The sequence below is a fragment of the Budorcas taxicolor genome, chromosome 5, assembly GCF_023091745.1.
Source record: "Budorcas taxicolor isolate Tak-1 chromosome 5, Takin1.1, whole genome shotgun sequence".
Lineage (NCBI taxonomy): Eukaryota > Metazoa > Chordata > Mammalia > Artiodactyla > Bovidae > Budorcas > Budorcas taxicolor.
The window spans coordinates 6,176,749-6,203,105 of record NC_068914.1 but is presented as its reverse complement, the minus strand read 5'-3'; positions in this window follow the sequence as shown (position 1 = coordinate 6,203,105).

Sequence of the window (26,357 nt, the reverse complement as noted above, 5' to 3'; positions counted from 1 at the left end):
AGGTAGGCTTTCTTATCTCTCCCTGCTATTCGTTGGAACTCTGCATTCAAATGGGAATATCTTTTCTTTCTTCCTTTGCCTTTGGCTTCTCTTTTTTTCAAAGCTATTAGTAAGACCTCCTCAAGCACCATTTTGCCTTTTTGTATTTCTTTTCTTGGATATGATCTTTATCCCTGCCTGCTGTACAATGCCATGAACCTCTCTCCATAGTTCTTCAGGCGTTCTGTCTATCAGATCTAATCCCTTGAATCTATTTCTCACTTCCACTGTATAATTTGTAAGGGATTTGCTTTAGGTCATACCTGAATGGTCTAGTGGTTTTCCCTACTTTCTTCAATTTAAGTCTGAATTAGGCAATAAGGAGTTCATGATCTGAGCCACAGTCAGCTCCCGGTCTTGATTTTGCTGACTGTATAGAGCTTCTCCATCTTTGGCTACAGAGAATATAATCAATCTTATTTTGGTATTGACCATCTAGTGATGTCCATGTGTAGAGTCTTCTCTTGTGCTTTTGGAAGATGATGTTTGCTATGACCAGTGCGTTCTCTTGGCAAAACTCTATTAGCCTTTGCTCTTCTTCATTCTGTACTCCAAGGCCAAATTTGCCTGTTAATCCAGGTATTTCTTGACTTCCTACTTTTGCACTCCAGTCCCCTATAATGAAAGGACATCTTTTTTGGGTGTTAGTTCTAAAATGTCTTGTAGGTCTTCACAGAACCATTCAACCTCAGCTTCTTCTGCATTACTGGTTGGGGCATAGACTTGGATTACTGTGATATTGAATGGTTTGTCTTGGAAAAAAAGAGATCAGTTTGTCGTTTTTGAGATTGGATCCAAGTACTGCATTTCGGACTCTTTTGTTGACCATGATGGCTACTCCATTTCTTCTAAGGGATTCTTGCCCACAATAGTAGATACAATAGTCATCTGAGTTAAATTCACCCATTCCAGTCCATTTTAGTTCACTGATTCCTGAAATATCGATGTTCACTCTTGCCATCTCGGTTTGACCACTTCTAATTTGCCTTGATTCATGCAGCTAACATTCCAGGTTCCTATGCAACATTGCTATTTACTGCATCGGACTTTACTTCCATTACCAGTCACATCCACAACTGGGTATTGTTTTTGCTTTGGCTCCGTCTCTTCACTCTTTCTGGAGTTATTTCTCCACTGATCTCCACTAGCATATTAGGCACCTACAGACCTGGGGAGTTCATCTTTCAGTGTCCTGTCTGTTTGCTTTGTCACATTGTTCATGGGGTTCTCAAGGCAAGAATACTGAAATGGTTTGCCATTCCCTTCTCCAGTGGACCACATTTTGTCAGAACTCTCCACCATGACCCGTCCGTCTTGAGTGGCCCTACATGCCTCATAGTTTCACTGAGTTAGACAAGACTGTGGTCCATATGATCAGATTGGTTAGTTTTCTCTGATTGTGATTTTCAGTCTGTCTGCCCTCTGATGGAGAAGGATAGAGGCTTATGGAAGCTTCCTGATGGGAGAGATTGGCTGAGGGGGAAACTGGGTCTTGTTCTGATGGGCGGGACCATGCTCAGTAAATAGTTTTCAAATTTTCTGTTGATGGGTGGGGCTGTGTTCCCTCCCTGTTAATTGACCTGAGGCCAAACTACGGTGGAGGTAGTGAAGATAATGGTGACCTCCTTCTAAAGGTCCCATGCATGCACTGGGACACTCAGTCCTCCCAAACCTGCGACAGGCCACCGCCAACCCATGCCTGCATCGGAGACTCTTGGACACACACAGAGAGTTCTAGGTCAGTCTCTTGTGGGGTCACTGCTCCTTTCTCCTGGGTCCTGGTGTGCACAAGGTTTTGTTTGTGCCCTCCAAGAGTCTGTTTCCTAGTCCTGTGTAAGTTCTGGCAGCTCTGCTGCTGCTGCTGCTAAGTCGCTTCAGTCGTGTCCGACTCTGTGCGACCCCAGAGACGGCAGCCCACCAGGCTCCCCCGTCCCTGGGATTCTCCAGGCAAGAACCCTGGAGTGGGTTGCCATTTCCTTCTCCAATCCATGAAAGTGAAGGTAGGGCTAATGGTGACCTCTTCCAAGAGGGCTTCTGCCCTACCCAGGTCGAGTGCATTAGATCTTAGATCACATTATCCCTGCTAAGAGGCATAGGCGTGTCTGTTTGATGTTCTCTACATATCCTCCACTGGCACCACAGAAGGGTCACCTCATTATCACTCAGCAGTGGTAAAAGTTCTGACTCTCCATTCGACCTCCTGGGGGAAGTTGGAGGATGTCTCTTTACTGACAGTTTTGCATGGAAGTCCAGGTTGACCCCACAGGTGGGATGTGGGGTCATTGCCGGCAGCAGAGATGAAAATCCTGGCTTTCTATCAGCCTTTTCTGATAAGCCTCATGGTGGTAGTGGTTGTGGTGGAGGGTAGAGCACCTCCTTTCACACCTGGCATGTGTGACTCTCAGGCTCTCTACTCCACTCTGCCTTCCTTGGCAAGGGTTGGGGTGACATGACAGTTTTTCGTATGGTGTTGGTGGGAATAGAGCAGTTATGGTCTAATCCTTTTTTGATTTTCCAGACTTTGCTCTTTTGGTTGGAAAGAGCAGAGTTTTGTTGGGACCTTTTTAATCTGTCCTTGTTGGGAGTTCTGGGTTATTGACTCCTTCAGCTCCAAGTCTAGGGTATATGAAGAAAAAAAATGCAAATAACTTACCCTGTGTTATTCTTTGGGTGCTGAGGTCCCTTGTCCATCTGTCTTCTTTTCTCTAACTTTCAGAGTCCTCTAGATTGGATTTATAGATAATGTTCACAATTTCTAACAAGAGGATTAGGGAAAAAGCCATCATTATCATCCTGTGTTGTGTAGAGAAACTTTACTGTATACAGTAGGATCCCTCTCATTAGTTTTCTTTATAAATTTCCTGAGTACTACCAGACAACTTTTAAAATATTTTCTCAAAGATTATTTTATCTTGTATCAAGAGAACAACTATAAAGTTGGAATTTTAATAGGAATTTAATTAAATATATTAATATTTATACATTTTATATTAATTATGGGAGAAATCATGTTTTAATGATATTGTCTTATATTCAAAAATATTAACACAATGTTCCATTTATTCCTATTTTTTATGTCCTTTAAGATCTAATAGTTTTTTAATCATAGATAGAATGCTTTTTATTATCAATTTTTATCCCAAAGAAATCTTTTACATTTAATTGGTACTGTGAATTGATTATTTCACCTTCATTTAAGTTTAGCATAGAAAGACACCAAAGATTTTGTATACCTGTCTTGGGTCCAGTCACCTTATCAAATATCCTTACTCATTTCATTTATTTTTTTTACTAGACTCTCTTGGGTTTTCTAGGTATGCAGTCATATCAGCAAAATAATTTTATCATTTTCTTTCCATTTTCATAGCAATGTTTATTGCTTCATTAATCTAATGACTGAAGAACCACTACAGAAAAGTGCCTATCTATATGGGAATGGTTGAATAAATGTTGGCTTGTCCATAAAATTGAATGTTCACTGACTGTGGAAAGAAGTTAACTTGGATAGATTTCAACTATGAAGGGTGAAGTGAGCAAAGCAAAATGCAGTCATACGATAGCAGTTTGCAGAAACAGCAGGAAAAGCATGTGTATGCATTTGTATAGGCAATATATACATACATAATTATCTAAATAGAAGGAAATCTATGAAAAGGTATCAGCTGGTTTATACTGGCAGTGGTAGATGAGCAGAAAAGGAGAGAAAAGAGGTTATTCACCATAGAAACAGCACACACTATACAATCCGATTCATGTTAAATTACACAGAGCTGTGCAAAGAGACACGTGAAGAGATGGTCAGAACAATGTTAGTGGTGCTCATGATGTCAAATAGGATTTCAGGAGATTTCATTTTCATTTTTGCTTTTTATGAATTATTCAAAATGCTTTCTATAAGAGTAGATTATATGATCATAAAAATATAAGATGACTTTTTTTTTGTGGCAGAAATATCTTTTAAAAGTCAAAATGCGATATGGACAATTCCAACTTGAGCATCAACCCATGTCTTTTCCAAATCTGTGTTATAATGGTTCAGTTTCTTTGGTGGAAAACTCATTGAAAAAGTCCCTGATGCTTGGAATGATTTAGGGCAGAAGGAGAAGAAGGCTTCAGAGGATGAGACAGCTGGATGGCCTCACCAATGCAATGGATGTGAACTTGGGCAAACTTTGAGAGACGGTGAGGGACAAGGGGGCCTGGTATGCTGCAGTCCATGGGGTTACAGAGTCAGACACGACTGAGTGACTGAACAATAACAACAACCAGACAGTGGGAGGCAATAAGACCCAGAGACTTAACTACAATATCCTGAACTGAAGTGAAAAATATGTATTAGTCTTCCGAAAGGACAAGGGGCCTACACATTGCCAGAAGTCTAGGAAGTGGAAATTCATGGACAATTTTTTCAGTAATTCAGAAATGAGCCTTCTCTGAGAATTTTTCATCTTGATGTCATTGTGGGCAAGATTTAAAATCTTAAGTGGGAAAGTCCAAATGTCCAAGTTTGGGTCATGTTCTCAACATAACCAGAGGAGACTGGATTTCATTGACCCAGTCCTTCCAAGATTACGTGCAATAGGGAAAGGGAATGCTTTCCTAACAGGGACTGGGATACATCAACCCAAGCAAAGGGTAGCAATCTAGAAAGTTAAAAAAACAAAAACAAAAAAGATGTCCATACAGGGTCTCATGAGGCTGGGACCTGCCAGAGCCTGAACCCTCTGGTGGAATGCCCACTGCTCAGTGTGTGTCCATCTAAGCTGCTCTCTCTTTCCACAGACACTAGGGATTCAGCGTGCTTTCCTTTTCCTATGCACATTCATGGGGTTTCTTTCAGCTTCATGTCTCTCCTCTATCACTAGTTTTCCTTCACTTCATTCTTGCCTATTGGAGTTCAGGTTCATATCTTCAAATGGACGTAGCTAGACAGCAATACATCAAAACAGAATGAAAAGATGAAGATGCATTACAAACTGTCTCAGTAGAAGTGATAAATGACCTGAGGAAAGTCAGGTTAAAAAAGTTAGTACTATGTCAAATTAAGGGATTCTCTGTTGAATCACTGGTAAAGAATCCGCCTGCCAACGTAGCAGATGCGGGTTTGATCCCTGGATTGGGAAGATCCCCTGGAGAAGAAAATGGAAACCCACCCCAGGATTCTTGCCTGGAGAATCCCATGGACAGAAAAGCCTGACAGGCTACAATTCATAGGGTCACAGAGTCAGACAGAACTTAGCAACTAAACAACAACAACGACAAATCAAACCTTTATTGTACCACCTATGATGCCCCAGGGAAAATAGCAGAACATGATTGGAGGAAAAAATTCCAAACAAGTCAGAGACTTTAAGAAAGGAAAATCTCCTTGACAAGAAGAGGCCAGTCAGGGGGGACCATGTTTAGCATCTGCAGTGGGGACTCTGCCTTGAGGCAGCTTCCTGTGTGTGGTCTCCGGATGCTGATGCCCAATGGCTTAGAGCAACAATCATTTACTCTTTCGCTCAGGAGCCGGTCTGCTGGGGTGAATCTGCTCCTTGTCTTCAGGTGTACAGGTACCTGGAAGCATCTCTGCTCTACTCTGGGCCCCTGGCAGAAGCAGCAGCAGTCACTGAAGGGAAACTTTTCTCATGGAAATTGTACAAGTGGGAGAGGACAACTCCTCGTTCACTTACTTTTCAAGCTTTTGGTTGTATCATTGAAACATCTCATTGGTGAAAGCAGATCTCTTGCTGAGCTGGACATCCAGGGGCTGGAAGTTCCTACTTCCAAGGAGGTTGTGGTTGGGGCTGGGGCCAGGGAGACACTGTCTCTGAACAGCAATTGAAACTACCTCAGTTCCCACAAGACCTTGCCTGAATGTGCCATGGGAAAGTCCGAGAGGTCAAGCCTGGGCAGATGTGTTAGGCAACGGCTTCTTTTTCAGTGACCTAACAAAGATTGATTTAAAAAGTTATTGGAAAGAGGAAAGGAGAAAGAGAGAAGGGAAAAATCCGGAACTATAAGTTAACTATCTTGTTTTGTAGTGACAATATAATATATGCATCAGAGTTTCCAGATCAAGGACCTCTGTTCAGTTCTGAATAGTGCATTTTTCTTCCAATTCCAGGGCTTGTGCTCCTAAGTATGTAGCTACACCACCCCCTAGATTATTTAGTTAGTGAATATATTGTGCAGTGTTAAGTACATTATACATTTAAAGCTGTTTGTCTATCTTCATTTCAAAAGTCTGAACATAAGGCTAGCATATACTTGAACTCTTCATTTAGTTGCTAGGTCATGTCTGACTCATTGCAGCCCCGTGGACTGTAGCCCACCATGCTCCTCTTGCATGAAATTTCCCAGGCAAGAATACTGAAGAGGATTGCCATTTCCTTTTCCAGGGGATCTTCCTGACCCATGGATCAAAACTGTGTGTCCTTGAATTCTTGGCAGAATTTAAATGTTAACAAAATAGTATGCTCCCCCAAAAGAGATTTTCTATATCGCTTTCAACGTTTTCCATATTTTCTACAATGGATGTCTAATGTTTTCATAGTCAGAGATAACACAGACACACACAAACACACGTGTATGCTCACATGCACGCATGCATGTACATGCACTTCAGAAGGAATGACAATGTCCTTCAAGGAGTCTTTTTCTTCTCAGCTAACTGGAAGCAAGAGCAACACTTGCTTTGATGGATGGGAGGGGACAGCATTTGGTTTTTGTTTTTAAATCTCTGTAGCTTTTAAAGGGAAAATGAAGGCTATAAAACACTCACTTCTCCTATGCTAGTTAAATTCTGTACTCAGGGAAGAGGCTAAAGATCGTATTTTTAATTTTGATTTTTTTGAAGGATAAGAGATAAAAAAAAAAAACAACAGTTAAGGAATTAATGTCCATTCTTAATTTTGTTAAAAGGGTGATGACTTACTGGGCCAGGGATGCTGACTTTCTTCTGTTCTTCTCTAAGTTTCCCCATTTGCAGAATGAAGGGGTTGATTCTGTGATCCCTAGAAGGCTGCTTGTGCAGAATGATTGAAAGAATGGTCGTGCTGTGGGGTAAACAATTCAGGTCATACATCATATGTTTACCTCGGTCCTGCCTTGTGTCTTCATTGACTGTCTGCCTGTTCATTCTCATTGGCCCCTCCCACCTTAGAGTGATTGACACACCTCACTCACTTTGGAACCAGCAAACAAAGATTTCAAATACTTGAGAAAGTTTAGTATTCTAGGTCTGAGTAGAAGAAAGGCAAATCTGTATGTACACTTATAAAGTAACTGCGTCTCTCTCCAAACTGGGTAAATTATAACATGCGCTGAAAAGGAAAAGGAGGAGGGGAGTGGTCTGAGTCTCCCTTACATCTCCACCAGTCGCCGAGTTGCCTCAGGAACCATTGGTCCTCTGCACTGCTGTAAGGTGGGAATAAGAAATAGGTGGTGTGCTGCAAAGCACCAAGGCCATTCTTCTGGTGGTAATTCCATGGTCTGGAGGCTGCTCAGCAACACCTCACATAATCCATTCGATAGGAATAACAATCTGCTCAGCAGCCCAGTGGCCCTGATTTCTCAGGCCATGGATTGCTGGAGAGCTGGTGGTAACACAAAGGACAGGCTCTCACATGGAAAGGAAATAGGGTTACATAGGAACAGTCTTGCTCTCACACTGATTAGGGTAATAACACTGCCCAGCTGCACGCAGAAGAGCCTAGCACAGCTCCTCCTTCTGTAAGAGCTCAAAGCACTTGAGTTATTCCCAGTATTTCAAATTTATACTGAATAAATATTGAACATCCTTGATGTATATTTTTTTAATATCCTTTATTATTTCTTTAAGACATTTCTTAGAGGTGCAATTGTCTTTTTCAGTGTGGACATTTTAAAAACTTTTAATAACTATAGATGATCTTGCCTTTAGAATAGTTTAACAAATTTACACTTTAATGAGAGAATATGCCTTTCTATGTTTTTGCCAAAATTTGTTGGTATAAATAAATAGCTAAGTTCTGGTTTTCTGATTTAAAAGTAATATATACATGCTTATTGCAAAATCATCTGGAAATTCTGAAAAAGCAAGTATGTTTTTCGCCAAAATTAGCTCTGCACCATTACATTTAAGGCAAGCTACTATTCCATGATATGACAGAATCTTATTTAACCAGTCCTTTATTGACAGGCTTTTAGGCTGAATAGATGATTTTTCTACTTCCTGACTTGTACAAGGAGTCTCTTGAACATACATTTTTGTGAATTTGTCCAAATATGTCCTTAATATCCTCATCCATTCCAATACATCTTACTCTGATATTTTTAGTTTCTTCTAGGTAGGCACTCTTATTATTTGAAAACCATAATGATTTTGACCCTTCCATTTTATTATTATATTTTTTTCTTGTGGCATTTACTAGAAGTTTTAGAAAAATACAAAATAATTACAGTGATACTAGGCTTTTTCTTTTCTTCCTGACTTTAATGGAAATCTTTCACAATATGGACAGTATTTTCTATTGATTTCAGATGCCTAATTTTAAGTCAACTAAATAAAGAGCTTTTTATTTTAATTTTTTCCAGTTTGTTTTTCATTAGAAGAGAATGTTGAAATTTATCAAATGCTTTCAGCATTTTTGGAAATGTTTTATACATATTTTTCTCCTTTTAGCTATAATGTGGTGAATTAAGTAAATATATTGATATTTCTAATGTTGAACTCTTTCAGCATTTCCAGAATAAGATATCTTGCCTCCTTTGAATATATGTTAAAATATTGCAAACCCAGTGCCCACTACCTAAAGGGGTGGTATAGGGTGGGAGTGGGAGGGAGGTTCGAGAGAGAGGATATATATATGCCTATAGCTGATGCATGTTGATCTATGGCAGAAGCCAACACAATACTGTACAGCAATTTTCCTCCAATTAAAAATAAATAAATAAATAAAATTGGGTTGGCCTATGACACCACCCTTATGGCAGAAAGTGAAGAGGAACTAAAAAGTCTCTTGATGAAAGTGAAAGAGGAGAGTGAAAAAGTTGGCTTAAAGCTCAACATTCAGAAAACAAAGATCATGGCATGTGGTTCCATCACGTCATGGCAAATAGATGGGGAAACAGTGGAAACAGTGTCAGACTTTAATTTTTGGGCTCCAAAATCACTGCAGATGGTGACTGCAGCCATGAAATTAAAAGACGCTTACTCCTTGGAAGAAAAGTTATGACCAACCTAGATAGCATTCTGAAAAGCAGAGACATTACTCTGACAACAAAGGTCCGTCTAGTCAAGGCTATGGTTTTTCCTGTGGTCATGTATGAATGGGAGAGTTGGACTGTGAAGAAGGCTGAGCACCGAAGAATTGATGCTTTTGAACTGTGGTGTTGGAGAAGACTCTTGAGAGTCCCTTGGACTGCAAAGAGATCCAACCAGTCCATTCTGAAGGAGATCAGTCCTGGGTGTTCTTTGGAAGGAATGATGCTAAAGCTGAAACTCCAGTATTTTGGCCACCTTGTGCGAAGAGTTGACTCATTGGAAAAGACTCTGATGCTGGGAGGGATTGGGGGCAGGAGGAGAAGGGGACGACTGAGGATGAGATGTCTGGATGGCATCACGGACTCGATGGACATGAGTCTAAGTGAACTCTGGGAGTTGGTGATGGACAGGGAGGCCTGGCGTGCTGCGATTCATGGGGTTGCAAAGAGCTGGACACAACTGAGCGACTGAACTGAACTGACTGAAGTGAAAGGTTTGTTTAGATTTCCCCATTAAATGTTATGGAAAACCCAAATGAACCTTTTGGCCAACCAAATACACTTCAGGATTCAATTTGCTGAAATTTTGTTTGTGAGGTTGCAGCAAGTCCACCACCAACAGCACCACCACCACCACCATCAGCAGCAGCAGCATCCTTTAGCAGCATTATCAGTCATAAGCTAAATGCATATAATATTTTAGAACTTATTTAATCACTTTTTAATCATTCCAGTTATTTTTTTAAGCATACTTTTTCAGGTTTATTGAGGTATAATTGACAAATAAAATTGGAAGACATTTAAATTGTGCAATCCTGGCAGTTGTTCTGAAAGTAGGCATTATAATCTCACTTTAGAGAAAGGATTTAGAGTAGTTAAGTATCCAAGTCACAAAATATTTCTTTAAAGTACAAGTATTTAAATACAGATGTATTTAACTCCCAAACCTATAATTTTAATCATTTTATATGTCTCTATATTTAATAGAAAATTGGTTGGTAAATTATTTCCTAGTGCTCTACTTGACAAATTTTATCATCAGGGTTATTTTAGTCCACTAAAACAAATTAAAATGCTTTAAAATAATAAATATTTCTAAAAGCATAGAATTACATTTTTTCTGTATCCGAGAATATAGCTGTTTTATGATTTCAAAAATTGTGCATTTCTGTTTCTTTTCATTTTTCCTTGATCAGAATTGCTTGGCTTTACATATTTTGTTGGTCATCTCAAAGAAAAAAATAACAAATTATGTATTAATTGTAATGTTTTTTCTCCTATTCTCTTTGTTTCACTTTCAGGGCTTTAATTTTTTTTTTTTTTTTTGACTTCTTGGATTGATTTCTTCTTTTATTGATCCTCTAAGATGATGATCAATAATGTGACCACAGCTCACATTTTTGTCTCCTTCCTACTTCCAATATCCTACTGAAACGTCTATCAATGTAACAGGGAAAATTCTATTCAGTCAATAAAACAAAAAGAGTGACACATAATACAGTAAAATTGTGTAAGAAATTCAGCAATACATTGAATATATGACAGGAGAGGGATTTTTTTTTTTTGTTGGCGGATGAGTGGGGAGAAAAGTTTGCCAGGAGAGTAAGGAAAAGGATTCTACTCTGTCCTACCATATTTCTACTAATATATGTCTTGAGTGAAAGAATTAAACCATGACATTAGTCTTTCCTGAGTGAGTCAATTTTTGCTACTAAAAGGGTACACATCAGCTATAAGTTTGTGCAATGAATAAGCAATGGAAAAAATGAACCACAGGAAAACAGAATTTTTTTACAAGTGGTATTATTAGAAAGTTTTAAAGAGCAGAGTACCATTAAAAAATCTGATTAGAAGAAAAAAAATTGCATAGGTTAAAAAAAGCACTGATGTAAAATTTCAGCAGAGATAGTAGATATTGCATAAGAAAAAAGAGACATAGATAATTTCAAGTCTAATATAATATATCACTGCTATTCAGCTAAATGTCCCCCTTCTCCTCTGTGTGGATTCCCCTCTAGATTATAACTTCTGGAACAGATGATGCCTCACCCCTCTGTCAATAGGTTCATATATTTGATTTGTTTTGAGTAGTGAAATGCAAGTGCAAATGATACATGTCACATCTGAACCAGGACTTCAAGAGTCTAAAATAGCCTGCCAGCCTCTTTCCCTCTGCTTTGAGAGGTTCCTGTTGTAAACGAGGGCTGTTCCATCACCCCTGGTCCTTTTCTTCTTTTTTTTTTTTGGTCATGTGGCAAATGGTATCTTAGTTTCCTGTTCAGGGATCAAATCCAGGCCCTCTTCATTGGAAGTGCAGAGTCCTAACTACTGAATCGCAAGGGAAGTCCCACCCTGGTCCTTTTCTTTTTGTTATTTAAAGTATTTTATTGTTGATTTACAATATTATATTAGTGTTAAGTAGACAATATAGTGAATCAGTATTTTTAGAGATTATACTGCATTAAAAGTTATTAAAAATAATGATTATAGTTCCCTGTGCTATAAAACATATCCTTGGTGCTTGTCTCCTTTATATGAGTAGTTTCTCTTTCTTGATGTCATGCCCGTATCTTTCTCCTCTCCATTTCCCTCTCCCCATTGGTAACCATTAGTTTGTTTTCTCTATCTGTGAGTCTGCTTCTATTTTACAATGTACATGCATTTGTTTATGTTTTATATTCCACATATAAGTGATATCATATAATATTTGTCTTTCTCAGTCTGATTTATTTCACTAAGCATAATATTCTCTAGGTCCAGCCACATTGTGGCAAATGGCACAACTTCATTATTTTGTCATCTGAGTAATATTCCATTATATATATATATAATATATATATATATGACTTCTTTATTCATTCATCTGTTGATAAACACCTAAATTGCTTCCATATCTTAGCTGCTATAAGTAGATCATGCTGTTATGAACAATGGTGTGCATGAATCTTTTCAAATTAGTGTTTTTGTTTTTTCTGAATATATATCCAGGAGTGAAATAGTGAAATTACTGGATCATATGATAATTCTATTTTTAGGTTTTTGAGCAAGCTTCATACTGTTTTCCATACTGCCTGAACCATTTACCTTCTCACCGATGGTGTACAATGCTTCTCTTCTCTCTACATCCTCAGCAACACTTGTTATTTGTGGTCATTTTGATGATAGCCATTCTGACAGAAGTGAGGTGACATCTCATCATTGTTTTGATTTGTATTTTTCTAATAATTAACCATGTTGGAGCATCTTTTCATGTGCCAATTGGTCATCTGTATATATTCTTTGGGAAAAAAAAATGTCTGAATGTCTATTAGTATCTTCCACCCATCTTTTGCTTAGGTTGTTTGTCTTGTCGATATGGAGTCGTTTATATATTTTGGAATATTAAGTCCTTGTCAGTCATATCATTTGCAAATAGTTTCTCCCATTCAGCAGATAGTCTTTTCATTTTGTCCACTGGTTTCCTTTGCTGTGCAAAGCCTTTAAGTCCCATTCTTTATTTTTACTTTTATTTCTTTCCCCTGAGGAGGTATGCTGCTGCTCCTGCTGCTGTTGCTGCTAAGTCACTTCAGGCGTGTCCGACTGTGCGACCCCATAGATGGTAGCCCACCAGGCTCCTCTGTCCACGGGATTCTCCAGGCAAGAATACTGGAGTGGGTTGCCATTTCCTTTTCCAGTGCATGAATGTACGCATGCTAGGTTGCTTTCATTGTGTCCGAGGAGGTATACTTACAAATATTGGTAATTTATATCAAAATGTATCCTAGGTTGCAGGTTTTTCCTTTCTAGAACTTTGAGTACATCCTTTTTGGCCTGCAAAGTTTCTGCAGGGAAATCAACTGATAGCCTTATGGGGGTTTTCTTATATATGACTTTTTTCTCCCTTTTGCTGCCTTTAGTATTCTCTTGAACTTGCCATTTAAATCATGCTATCTATGTCTTGGTGTGGGTCTGTTTGGGTTCAACTGGTTTTGGATTTTTTGTGCTTCTTTTACCTGTATATCTGTTTCCTTCTTCAGGTTTTGGAAGTTTTCATCCCTAATTTCCTCAAATATAGTTTTGATCCTCTTCTTTCTTCTCTTTTGAGACTTCTATAATGCAAATATTGGTATGCTTGATGAGATCTCTTAAATAATTTTCAGTTTTTATTTTACTTTTTTCCAAGCTTTAAACGTTCTCTTTTTTGTTTGTTTAATTTTTAAATTGAAGGATAATTGCTTTAGAGAATTTTGTGGTTTTCTGTCATACATCAGTAAGCATCATCCACAGGTATACCCATGTCCCCTCCCTCCCGTACCTCCCTCCCATCTCCCTCCCCATTCTACCCTTCAGGGAAACTTTCTCTTTTGAATTTGGGCTATTTTGAATTTAGCCTATTAGGCTTCCCTGCAGGCACTAGTGGTAAAGAACTCACCTGCTAATGCAGGAGATGTAAGACATGTGGGTACCATCCCTGGGCTGGAAGATCCCCTGGAGGAGGGCGTGGAAAACTACTCCAGTATTCTTGCCTGGTAAATCCCAGGGACAGAGGAGCCTGGTGGGATATGGTCCGTAGCGTCACAAAGAGTCAGACACAAATGAAGCGACTTAGCACACGTCATGCATAGCCAATTAATGATGTTATGGTAGTTTTAAGTGAACAGTGAAGTTACTCAGCCATACATATACATGTGTTCATTCTTTCTCAAACTCCCCTCCCATCCAGGCTGGCACATAATATTGAGCAAAGCTCCATGTGCTATATGATAGGTCCTTCTTGATAATCCGTTTTAAATATAGCAGTGTGTATATGACCTTCCAAAGCTCTCTGACTATCCTTTCCCCTCAGCAACCATAAATCTGTTTTCTAAGTCTGTGAGTCTCTTTCTATTTTTAAGCAAGTTCATTTATCATTTCTTTTCAGATTCCACATAACAAGGGCTGTCTTACAATATTTCTCCTTCTCTGTTTGACTTAGTATAACATTCTCTAGGTCCATCCATGTGCTGCACATGGCATTATTTCATTCTTTTTAATGGCTGAGTAATAGTCCGACGTATATATGTACCACTCTTCTTTTTCCATTCCTCTGTCAATGGACATTTAGGTTGCTTCCATGTCTTAGCTATTGTAAATAGTGCTGCAATGAACATTGGAGACCATGTATATTTTCAGATCATGGTTTTCTCCAGATATATGCCCAGGAGTGAGATTGCATTGTCATACAGTAGCACTATTTTTAGTTTTTTAAGGAAATTCCATACTGTTCTCCATAACTGGCTGTACTAGCTTACATTCCCACCAACAGTGTAGGCGGGTTCCCTTCTCTCTGTACCCTCTCCGGGATTTGTTGTTGATGGATTTTTTTTAAATGATAACCATTCTGGCTGGTGTGAGGTTGTATCTCATTCTAGTCTTGATTTGCTTTTCTGTATTAACTAGCACTCTTGAACATCTTTTCATGTGCCTGTTGGATATCTGTATGTCCTCTTTGGAGAAGTGTCTATTCAGGTCTTCTGCCCATTTTTTTGAATGGATTGTTTGTTTTGATGCTGTTTGGTATAATAAACTGTTAGACAATTTTTAGTTTTTAAACTTCTTGTCTTTCTTTTTGTTCTGATTAACTGATTTCCATTATTCTATCTTCCAGATCATATATGCATTTTTCTGTATCACTTAGTTTACTAGTCATTCCTTCAAGTGTGTTTTTTATTCAGCTATTGAACTTTTCTGATTGAGTATTTTTTAATTTTCTGATTCCTTGCTAAAATTCTCGGTGTGTTCTTTTATTCTTTTCCCTAACTCATTTTCCCCTAGTTAGCATATTTATTTACAATGTGTTGAATTGTTTATCTGATAAATTTTATTTCTGTTTCATTATTTGTTTTGTCATTATTTGGTATTTCCTTGTTCTTTCAATCGAGTACAGTTCCTCTGCCTTTCCATTTTAATTTTCTCTGTCTCTATGAATTTAGATGAATTTATGTTAAGAATGAAAATTCCTAGTCTCTACTCCCCTGAGATTCTGTTCTATTAATATTTGACCTGAGTAGAGACTAGACATCTACAGGTTTAATAAAATTTTAGAAAATTTTGATTTAAAGTAAATGATTACCCAGACTTAGAGAAACTTTTCTTTTATGTGGTTTCCAATGCTTTTAGGTCATTATTTTATTTTATTTTTGTCATTCAAATGGGAAAAAAAAATCAACATATTCAAATTAGAATTTCTCTCTCCTCCCATCCTTCAAAAAGGCAACTTTTGCCTTTACCTTTTAATTCACTAATAAATAAATAAATAAAAAGGCTTACAAGATCAGGAATCCTAATCTCTTGTTTACCTCTGATATACCTGTTTAAAACAATGTGTGCTAAATGAATACATATATGCCTAGTAAATGCAAGTTATTATTGTAAAAGGTATTTTTGGAAAGTTATGGCTTCGTATAATTCATTTTCTTTTTCCATTAAAAGTCCCCTGCCCCAAGATATTCAGAATGCATCAGCCCCTTCTTTACTGAATTTGAGAAATACATGGTACAACAGCTTCATGGCCTTGACCTTCTCCATAAAAGTGTGAGTTTTTCTAAATAAACTAAAAAAAAAAAAAAAAAGGGAAAACTCACATTTGATCATGATTGAAAAATCATCTCGTTTACCTTGGTAGGTATATTATAATAAATGATAAAAAATTAGTTATTTAAAAATAAAAGCTAGATCATAGCACAGTTTGTGAGGATAATATCTCTGAAGTCTTTATTTCTATTATTTACAAATCAATTGTACATCATCATCTTTCAGCTGAGGAGGAAAAAATAAACCACTTGTTATTTGAAATGAAAACACAGTATTCCCAGCTAGCTAGAGTATTGTAGAGAAAGAAATTAAAACTTAACCTTGTCTATCCATTCATAATAGTATACATCACAGACAGACACTGCTCCTCCCTGCTTGTCATAACTTAAAATTTGATCCATGGTTCAGTTTCCTAAACGAACATCTGGGTTCCTTTTCTCAAGGACAAATATTGTTACTATGTGTTTTAGATACATCATAAACATAAAATAGAATCAGTTCAGTTCAGTTCAAAGGCTCAGGTGTGTCTGACTCTTTGCAACCCCATGGACTGCAGCACGCCAGGCCTCCCTGTCCATCATCAACTCCTGGAGTTTACCCAAACTCGTGTCCATTGAGTTGGTGGTGCCACCCAGCCATCTCATCTTCTGTCATCCCCTTCTCTTCCTGCCTTCAATCTTTCCCAGCATGAGGGTCTTTTCAAATGAGTCAGTTCTTCACATCAGGTGGCCAAAGTATTGCAGTTTCAGCTTCAGTATCAGTCCTTCCAATGAATATTCAGGCCTGATTTCCTTTAGGATGGAATGGTTGGATCTCCTTGCTGTCCAAGGGACTCTGAAGAGTCTTCTCCAACACCACAGTTCAAATACATCATTCTTTGGTGCTCAGCTTTCTTTATACTCCAACTCTCACATCCACATGACTACTGGAAAAACCATAGGTTTCACTAGACAGGTGGTCTTCCCTTATAGCTCACTTGAAAGAATCCACCTGCAATGCAGGAGACCCTGGTTCAATTCATGGGTTGGGAAGATCCACTAGAGAAGGGACAGGCTGCCCACTCCAGTATTCTTGGGTTTCCTTTGTGGCTCAGCTGGTAAAGAAGCCATCTGCCATATGGGGGACCTGGATTCAATCCCTGGTTTGTGAAGATCCCTGGAGAAGTGAAAGGCTACCCGCTCCAGTATTCTGGCCTAGAGAATTCCATGGACTGTATAGTTCATGGGGTTACAAAGAGTTGGACATGACTGAGCAACTTTCACTTTCACCTTTGTTGGCAAAGTTCAGTTCAGTTCACTTCAGTCGCTCAGTCGTGTCCGATTCTTTGAGACCCCATGAATCGCAGCACGCCAGGCCTCCCTGTCCATCACCATCTCCCGGAGTTTATACAAACTCATGGCCATTGAGTCGGTGATGCCATCCAGCCATCTCATCCTCTGTCGTCCCCTTCTCCTCCTGCCCCCAATCCCTCCCAGCATCAGGGTCTTTTCCAATGAGTCAACTCTTCGCATGAGGTGGCCAAAGTATTGGAGTTTCAGCTTTAGCATCATTCCTTCCAAAGAACACCCAGGACTGATCTCCTTTAAGATGAAGTGGTTGGATCTTCTTGCAGTCCAAGGGACTCTCAAGAGTCTTCTCCAGCACCACAGTTCAAAAGAATCAATTCTTCGGCTCTCAGGTTTCTTCACAGTCCAACTCTCATATCCACGCATAACCACTGGGAAAACCATAGCCTTGACTAGAAGGACTTTTGTTGTCAAAGTAATGTCTCTGCTTTTGAATATGCTATCTAGGTTGTTCATAACTTTCCTTCCAAGGAGTAAGCATCTTTTAATTTCATGGCTGCAATCACCATCTGCAGTGTTGACAAAGTTATATCTATGCTTTTTAATATGCTGTCTAGCTTGATCATAGCTTTCCTTACAAGGAGCAAGCTCCTTTTAATTTCGTGGCTGCAGTCACCATCTGCAGTGATTTTAGAGCCCCCAAAATAAAGTCTGTCATCATTTCCATAATTTCCCATCTATTTGCCATGAAGTGGTGGGACCAGATGCCATGATCTTACTTTTCTGAATGTTGAGTTTTAAGCCAAATTTTTCACTCTCCTCTTTCACTTTCATCAAGAAGCTCTTTAGTTCTTCTTCACTTTCTGCCATAAGGGTGGTGTCATCTGCATGTCTGAGGTTATTGATATTTCTCCTGGCAATCTTGATTCCAGCTTGTGCTTCATCCAGCCCAGTGTTTCCCATGATGTGCTCTGCAAATAAGTTAAATAAGCAGGGTGACAATATACAGCCTTGACATACTCCTTTCCTGATTTGTTGTTCCATGTCCAGTTCTAACTGTTGCTTCCTGACCTGCATACAGATTTCTCAAGAGGCAGGTCAGGTGGGCTGGTATTCCTATATCATTCAGAATTTTCTACAGTTTATTGTGATTGACACAGTTAAAGGCTTTGGCATAGTCAATAAAGCAGAAATAGATGTTTTTCTGGAACTCTCTTGCTTTTTTGATGATTCAGCAGATATTGGCAATTTGGTCTCTGGTCCCTCTGCCTTTTCTAAATCCAGCTTGAACATCTGGAAGTTCATGATTCATGTACTGGTGAAACTTGGCTTGGAGAATTTTAAGCATTAGTTTATTAGCATGTGACATGAGTGCAATTATGCAGTAGTTTGAGCATTCTTTAGCATTGCCTTTCTTTGGGACTGGAATGAAAACTGTCCTTTTCCAGTCCTGTGGCCACTGCTGAGTTTTCCAAATTGGCTGGCCTATCGAGTGCAGCACTTTCACAGCATCATCTTTCAGGATTTGAAACAGCTCAACTGGAATTCCCTCACTTCCACTAGCTTTGTTTATCGTGATGCTTCCTAAGGCCCACTTGACTTTGCATTCCAGGATGTTTGGCTCTAGGTGAGCGATCACACCGTTGTGATTATCTGGGTCATGATCTTTTTTGTATAGTTCTTCTGTGTATTCTTCCAACTCCAAAGAAAGACAATGCCAAAGAATGCTCAAACTACCACACAGTTGCACTCATCTCACATGCTGGTAAAGTAATGCTCAAAATTCTCCAAGCCAGGCTTCAGCAATACGTGAACCATGAACTTCCAGATGTTCAAGCTGGTTTTAGAAAAGTCAGAGGAACCAGAGATCAAATTGCCAACATCCGCTGGATCATGGAAAAAGCAAGAGAGTTCCAGAAAAACATCTATTTCTGCTTTATTTACTATGCCAAAGCTTTTGACTATGTGGATCACAATAAACTGTGGAAAATTCTGAAAGAGATGGGAATACCAGACCACCTGACCTGCCTCTTGAGAAATCTATATGCAGGTCAGGAAGCAGTAGTTAGAACTGGACATGGAACAACAGACTGGTTCCAAATAGGAAAAGGAGTACATCAAGGCTGTATATTGTCACCCTGCTTATTTAACTTCTATGCAGAGTACATCATGAGAAATGCTGGATTGGAAGAAACACAAGCTGGAATCCAGATTGCCGGGAGAAATATCAATAACCTCAGATATGCAGATGACACCACCCTTATGGCAGAAAGTGAAGAGGAACTAAAAAGCCTCTTGATGAAAGTGAAAGTGTAGAGTGAAAAAGTTGGCTTAAAGCTCAACATTCAGAAAAGTAAGATCATGGCATCCGGTCCCATCACTTCATGGGAAATAGATGGGGAAACAGTGGAAACAGTGTCAGACTTTATTTTTCTGGGCTCCAAAATCACTGCAGATGGTGACTGCAGCCATGAAATTAAAAGACGCTTACTCCTTGAAAGGAAAGTTATGACCAAGCTAGATATTTTATTCAAAAGCAGAGACATTACTTTGCCGACTAAGGTCCGTCTAGTCAAGGCTATGGTTTTTCCTGTGGTCATGTATGGATGTGAGAGTTGGACTGTGAAGAAGGCTGAGCACCGAAGAATTGATGCTTTTGAACTGTGGTGTTGGAGAAGACTCTGGAGAGTCCCTTGGACTGCAAGAAGATCCAACCACTCCATTCTAAAGATCAGTCCTGGATGTTCTTTGGAAGGAATGATGCTAAAGCTGAAATTCCAGTACTTTGGCCACCTCATGCGGAGAGCTGACTCATTGGAAAAGACTGATGCTGGGAGGGATTGGGGGCAGGAGGAGAAGGGGACGACAGAGGATGAGATGGCTGGATGGCATCACTGACTTGATGGACGTGAGTCTGAGTGAACATCGGGAGCTGGTGATGGACAGGGAGGTCTGGCGTGCTGCGATTCATGGGGTCGCAGAGTCGGACATGACTGAGCAACTGAACTGAACTCTGTATTCTTGCTTCCTCTTCTTAGTATCTTCTACTTCTGTTAGGTCCATACCATTTCTGTCGTTTATTGTGCCCATCTTTGCATGAAGTGTTCCGTTGTTATCTCTAATTTTCCTGAAGAGATCTCTGGTCTTTCCCATTCTATTGTTTTCCTGTATTTCTTTGCACTGATCACTGAGGAAGGCTTTCTTATCTCTCCTAGCTATTCTTTGGAACTCTGCATTCAAATGGGAATATCTTTCCTTTTTCCTTTGCCTTTGGCTTCTTTTCTTTTCACAGCTATTTGTAAGGCCTCCTCAGACACTATTTTGCCTTTTTGCATTTCTTTTTCTTGGGTATGATCATGATCCCTGCCTCCTGTACAATGTCACAAACCTTTGTCCGTAGTTCTTCAGGCACTCTATCAGATCTAATCCCTTGAATCTATTTCTCACTTCCACTGTATAATTGTAAGGGATTTGCTTTAGGTCATACCTGAATGGTCTCGTCATTTTTCCCTACTTTCTTCAATTTAAGTCTGAATTTGGCAATAAGGAGTTCATTATCTGAGCCACAGTCTGCTCCTAGTCTTGTTTTTGCTGACTATACAGAGCTTCTCCATCTTTAGCTGCAAAGAATATAATCAATCTGATTTTGGTATTGACCATCTGGTGATGTCCATGTGTAGAGTCTTCTCTTGTGTTGTAAGAGGGTGTTTGCTATGACCAGTGTGTTCTCTTGGCAAAATTCTAAAATGTAGAATAATATGTAGTAAGTAGCGAAATTCTATAGTGTGAATCACATTTAGTGAACAACAAAGTTCTCAGATAATAAATTTTACCACAAATAATTCACTATTATATTTTCCATGATATATTTTTTTTACCTGCTAAGGGCTTTTGTCAGGTGTATTTTGCCTTATTTTAATCAGATATTGGTTTAACATTTTTTTAATTCATTTATTTTTTATTGAAGGATAATTGCTTTGCAGAATTTTGTTGTTTTCTGTCAAGCCTCAACATAATAGCCATGGGTATCCATATATCTCGTCCCTTTTGAAACTCCCTCCCATCTCTCTCCCCATCCCACCCCTCTAGGTTGATGCAGAACCCCTGTTTGAGTTTCCTGAGCCATACAGCAAACTCTTGTTGGCTATCTATTTACATATGGTAATGTAAGTTTCCCTGTTAAATTTCCATACAACTCACCCCCTCCTCCCCTCTCCCTATGTCCATAAGTCTAGTCTCTATGTCTGTTTCTCTATTACTGCCCTGTAAATAAATTCTTCAGTACTATTTTTCTAGATTCCGTATATATGCATTAGAATACAATATTTATCTTTCACTTTCTGGCTTACTTCACTCTGTAATTGGTTCTAAGTTCATCTCCCTCGTTAGAACTGACTCAAATGCATTCCTTTTTATGGCTGAATAATAATCCATTGTGTATATATACCACAACTTCTTTATCCATTCATCTGTCGATGGACATCTAGGTTCTTCCATGTTCTAGCTATTGTAAATAGTGCTGCAATGAACAACGGATACATGTGTCTTTCAATTTTGATTTCCTCAGAGTATATGCCTAGGAATGGGATTGCTTGGTCATATGGTGGTTTTATTTCTAGTTTTTAAAGAAATCTCCATACCGTCTTCCATAGTAGCTATATCAATTTACATTCCCACCAACAGGGCAAGAGTGTTCCCTTTTCTCCACACCCTCTCCAGCATTTATTGTTTGTAGACTTTTTGATGAGGGCCATTCTGATCAGTGTGAGGTGATATCTCATTGTAATTTTGATTTGCATTTCTCTAATAATGAGCGATGTTAAGCATCTTTTCATGTGTTTATTAACCATATGTATGTCTTTGGAGAAATGTCTGTTTAGGTCTTTTCCCCACTTTTTGATCAGGTTCTTTATTTTTCTGGCATTTCTGAATTCTATTAGTTGCTTGTGTATTTTGAAAATTAATCCTCTTTCAGTTGTTTCATTGCTATTATTTTCTCCCATTCTGAGGGTTGTCTTTTCACCTTGCTTATAGTTTCCTTTGCTGTACAAAAACCTGTAAGTTTAATCGGGTCCCACTTGTTTACTTTTGTTTTGATTTCCATTACTTTAGGAGGTGGGTCATAGAGGACCCTGCTTTGATTTATGTCATTGAATGTTCTGCCTATACTTTCTTCTAAGAGTTTTATAGTTTATGCTCCTACATTTAGGTCTTTAATCCACTTTGAGTTTATCTTTGTGTATGGTGTTAGGAAGCATTCTAATTTCATTCTTTTACATGAAGCTGTCCAGTCTTCCCAGCACCATTTATTGAAGAGGCTGTCTTTGCCCCATTGTATATTCTTGCATCCTTTGTCAAAGACAAGGTACCATGGGTGCATGGGTTTATTTCTGGGCTTTCTATCTTGTTCTATTTGTTTATATTTCTGTTTTTGTGCCAGTGCCATATTGTCTTGATGACTGTAGCTTTGTAGTATAATCTGAAGTTAGTGAGAGGGTAACAGGCAGAAAGGCCAGAGGTCTCCAAACGGAGGAAATAGGCTGCAAGTGTCAGACATTTTTTATCTCTCTTAAGCAGCAGGAGGAAACAAACTAGTGATATTTCTTTTCCCTTCTCTATACAAATTTAAAAGGAGGTTTCTCTTAAAATACTGGATTGCCATAATGACACCTGGTTCCATCTGAAGTTAACTATTCTCAAACCTTGAGTTAACCAATGCATTTTTCTTATGGAAATGTTTGTCTTAAGCTATGTTAATGTACTACATTTACTAACTAGTACATTAACTAATTAGTACATTTACTAATTAGTTTATGTACTAATGCATTTACCCCAGACTCTGTCTTCAAGTCAGTTCCGCCTAATAGCTCAGAACCTACTTGACAAACCATTATGTTATACTTAGACAATGTTCCCCTAATCTATGTAAACGAAACTATTTGTATGATAATCTGCCCTTTTACAAGATTCAAGTCAATTGTTTTATGGCACGGGATGGCTCGTCTGGTGCCAAGATGATCCCAGAATACATCTTATAGATGAGAGGCCTGGTGCCATTCTGAGTTTTAAGACATTCCTTTCTTTCATTAACAAACTGCTAGTGACTATATAACATCCAGCTGAAGACTAACAGGGGGGGTACTCTTTCTACTCCCTTCTGATGCCTATGTCAGAAGCTTTCTCTATCTCCTTTATACTTTAATAAAACTTTATTACACAAAAGCTCTGAGCTATCAAGCCTTGTCTCTGGCCCCAGATTGAATTCTTCTCCTCCAGAGGCCAAGAGTCCTGGCATCTTTTCCTGGTTCAGCAACAACCTTTCATTAGGAAGGTTGATACCTCCAGTTCCATTCTTCTTTCTCAGGGTCTTTTGTGTTTCCATATGAATTGTGAATTTTTTTTTTTCTAGTTCTCTGAAATATGCCTTTGGTAATTTGATAAGGATCACACTGAATCTGTAGATTGCATTTGTTAGTATAGTCATTTTCACAATATTGATTCTTTCTACCCAGGAACATGGAATATCCCTCCATCTGTTATGTCATCTTTGATTTCTTTCATTAGTGTCTTATAATTTTCTGTAAACAGTTCTTTTGTCTCCATAGGAAAGTTTATTCCTAGATATTTAATTCTTTTTGTTGCAATGGTGAATGGGATTGATTCCTTAATTTCTCTTTCTGATTTTTCATTGTTAGTATATAGAAATGCAAGTGATTCCTGTGTATTGATTTTGTATCCTGCAACTTTGCTAAATTCACTGATTAGCTTTAGTAATTTTCTGATACTGTCTTTAGGGTTTTCTATGTAGTTTCACGTCATCTGCAAACAGTGAGAGCTTACTTCTACTCCAGTCTGGACTCCTTTTACTTCCTTTTCTTCTGATTGTTGCAGTTAGGACTTTCAGAACTATGTTGAATAACCGTAGTGAAAGTGCACACCCTTGTCTTGTTCCTGATCTTAGGGGGAATGCCTTCAGTTTTTCACCATTGAAAATAATGCTTGCTATAGGCTTATCATATGTGGCCTTTACTATGTTTAGTTAAGTTCCTTCTATGTCCATTTTTTGAAGAGTTTTATTCATAAGTGGATGCAGAATTTTGTCAAAGGCTTTTTCTGCATCTACTGAGATAATCATATATTTTTTATTTTTCAATTTGTAATTTGATGTATCACATTGATTGACTTATGTATATTGAAGAATCCTTGCATTCCTGGAATAAATTCAACTTGATCATAGTGTATGAAAAAAATAACTGAGGTTTTGTTTCAAATTCAGTTTGAAAAACACTGAATTTTTGATTCAGTGTTGCTGAATCTGTTTGCAAAAATTTTGTCAAGGATTTTTCATCTCTGTTCATCAGTGATATTGGCTTGTAGTTTTCTTTTTTGTTATTGTTGTCTTTTTCTGTTTTGGTATCAGGGTGATGGTGGCCTCGTAGAATGAGTTTGGAACTGTTCCTTCCTCTGCAATTTTTTGAAGGAGTGTTAGAAGCATATGCATTAGCTCTTCTCTGAATGTTTGATAGAATTCCCTTGTGAAACTACCTGGTCCTTAGCCTTTGTTTTTTGGGAGATTTCTGATCACAGCTTCAATTTCAGTCCTTGTAACTGAGTTATTTATAATTTCTATTTCTTCCTGGTTCAATCTTGGAAGATTGAACTTTTCTAGAATCTGTCAATTTCTTCCAGGTTATCCATTTTATTGCCATGTAGTTGTTTTGATAGTATCTTATAATCCTTTGTATTTCTACATTGTCTGTTGTAACCTCTCTTTTTTCATTTCTAATTTTGTTGATTTGATTCTTCTCCCTTTTTTCCTGATGAGTCTGGCTAAAGGTTTGTCAGTTTTGTTTATCAAAGAACCAGCTTCTAGTTTTATTAATCTTTCTATTGTTTCTTTCATTTCTTTTTCATTTATTTCTGCTCAGATCTCTATGATTTCTTTCCTTCTACCGACCTTGGGGTTTTTTGTTCATCTTTTTCCAGTTGTTTTAGGTGTAAAGTTAGGTTGTCTATTTGATTTTTTGTTTGTTTGTTTCTTGAGGTAGGATTGTATTGCTGTATAATTCCCTCTTAGAACTGCTTTTGCAGAATCCCATAGGTTTTGAGTTATTGTATTTTCATTGTCATTGTTTCTAGAAATTTTTTGATTTCCCTTTTGATTTCTTCAGTAACCTGTTGGTTATTTAGAAACATGTTGTTTAATCTCCATGTGATTGTGTTTCTTACAGTTTTTTTCTTGTAATTGATATCTAGTCTCACAGCATTGTGGTCAGAGAAGATGCTTATACGATTTCAAATTTCTTAAATTTACTGTGTTTTGATTTGTGACCCAAGATGTAGTCTATCCTAGAGAATGTTCCATGTGTACTTGAGAAGAAGGTGTATTCTTCTGCATTTGAATGGAATGTCCTGAAGATAGCAATGAGATCCGTCTCATCTAATGTGTCATTTAAGACATGTGTTTCCTGATTAATTTTCTGTTTTGATGATCTGTCCATTGGTGTGAGTGGGGTGTTGATATCTCCTACTATTATTGTGTTACTATCAATTTCTCCTTTTATGTCTGTTATTGTTTGTTTTATGTATTAAGGTTCTCCTGTGTTGGGGGCATAGATATTTACAATTGTTATGTCTTCCTCTTGGATTGATCCCTTGATCATTATGTAGTGTCCTTCCTTATCTCTTGTAATCTTCTTTATTTAAAGTGTATTTTGTCTGGCATGAGGATTGCTACTCCAGCTTTCTTTTGTTTCCCATTGGCATGGAATATATTTTTCCATCCTCTCACTTTCAGTCTATATGTGTCTTTAGGTCTGAAGTGGGTTGTTTGTAGACAGCAAATATATGGGTCTTGTTTTTGTGTCCATTCAGCCAGTCTGTGTCTTTTGGTTGGAACATTTAGTCCATTTACATTTAAAGTAATTATTGATATGTATGTTCCTATTGCCATTTTAAAAATTATTTGAGGTTGATTTTGTAGATCTTTTTTCTTCTCTTGTATTTCTTGACCATATATTTCCATTTAACATTTGTTGTAAAACAGGTTTGGTGGTATTGAATTCTCTTAACTTTTGCTTGTCTGAAAAGCTTTTTATTTCTCCATCCATTTTGAATGAGGTCCTTGCTGTGTACAGTAATTTTGGTTGTAGATTTTTCCCTTTTGGTACTTTAAATATATCCTGCAATTCCCTTCTGGCCTGCACAGTTTCTGCTGAAAGCATACTTTCCCTTGTATGTTACTTGTTGCTT